Here is a 1888-nt window from a genome sequence, read left to right on the forward strand (position 1 = left end):
TAATGCTACATACCTTTCCTACCTCAATGACTTTAGAAATTCAAGCTCATTAGATTCATACAAGAAGGAAACAGGAAGATTCTGAGAAAACAAAATTTCATGAGAGTGTATTTTACAGACAGACAATTTAAAACATAATAAGCCTCTTTACGAAATCATACTCTGAGCTGAAAATACTCTGGGAGCAACTGTCAAAAATGTATCAACCCCAAACCAGACTTCTTGGTTCACCTTCAAAAAAGTGATATTTCCTTTCTCTAGATTATGGAATATGTCTAAAAATTGCTTCTCTTGTGATGAATCCAGGCAAATGAGTTGGGCATCTCAGAAGAAGGCAGGTGTCCAGGAGAGGTGAGTGAGACATCAGGCTCTTCCTGTTTTCTTTGAAACATACTTCATCTCCTTAGCCAAGCATTGTTTCTTTGTCTGACCATTCCCTGAACTTTGGCACATGCTTCTCAAGGTTCTTGCCTCTCAGTTTTATGCTTAATGTGTTCAGGAAGTTGTGTCATTAGGCAGATCTTGACCTAGTTGGTTCTGAATAATTTGAAGATGGAACTTCCTTTTAGGAGACCCTATGGGATAACATTGCTTCCTATGTACAAAATACAGTGAGTTATGGAGTCAGGGTAATAGCAAAATACAGGTCTGATCATTCCTGGGTTTTATCACGTTATGACATGATATGATATGTCCTAAATTTGGTCTTTCTGTAATGGGTCAAATAGGATGTGGCAGTGTCAACTCCAGCCCAGTAATGTCCTTCCTTGATATTGGCATGAAGCACACCTGGAGGCAGTCAGTCTGACAGTGACATGCCTATTGTCCTATAGCTAATTTTTATTTTAGAGCTTTGCTGACATGTGATGACATGTTGTCATGGGTTTATCTCCGTCTAGTCAAATCTGTAGCACAGGTAGATGTCTTCCCACGTGAGAATGGCAAATTGGCCTGAGAAATGGAGAGTGGAAGGCAGAAAGTCCAGGAGAAAGCTAAAAAGGCCAATAGCTTCTCATATGACAGTGCAGAGTCCAAGATATTTTAGCAATAGCAGCAGCAGCAGGGAGTACCCAATGAAGATAAGGTCTATTGCTGGCACATGGCAGTACACACACCCACACACATACAGAAACATGCATGCACACTTCCCAGAAACACACAGTTTATAAATGAGACTGATTTTGGACATAGCTGGCTCACCTGTCGCCTTCTAGAATTAGAATGCTGCATGCTGCATACACAACCTTTGGTTGATCCAAAGGATACTCATGGTCAGTAACACAGTGACCAATCTGTTTGTGTAAGGTGATTGTAGCTCTCACACTGGGCCCATGTCAGGTGCCGTTTCCCATGGGCGCGCAGCTAGTCCCTTCCTTAGCTGTCTGTTTTCACCCTTGTCTGCTGGCTTGGCTGTCATTCATAGCTGGGCAGGGTTGTTTTTCTCTTTCCTGACTCAAATGCATTTCCTTTTGTTGCTTTCCTAGAACACCAAACAAACAGACTTCTTGTCTCAAGGATGGCTTTATATGCCCATGTTTACCCCTTTTGGGATTCATCCACTAGCTCTACCCCAGAGAAGTGAGGAACCCAGGCACTCTGGCTTAAGCTGTCCCTGGCCTCTGGAGGGGTGTGCAGATGGCAGAGCTTCTCTGAATGGTGTCCCGGAGCAGCATGAGCTGTTGGAAGGGATGGGGACATTGCCAGGCAGCCCCCTTTGGAGAGAGGAGGGATTTGTAGATGAGAAAAAGAAATATTTGGGATGGGTTATATGTCTCCCTAGCAGACAGGAGGAGGCTCTGTTACCTTCTCCTAGCAGTTTTTTCTTTCTTCCTTCCTTCCTTCCTTCCTTCCTTCCTTCCTTCCTTCCTTCCTTCCTTCCTCCTTCCTT

Source organism: Piliocolobus tephrosceles, chromosome 16 (assembly GCF_002776525.5).
Source record: "Piliocolobus tephrosceles isolate RC106 chromosome 16, ASM277652v3, whole genome shotgun sequence".
NCBI lineage: Eukaryota > Metazoa > Chordata > Mammalia > Primates > Cercopithecidae > Piliocolobus > Piliocolobus tephrosceles.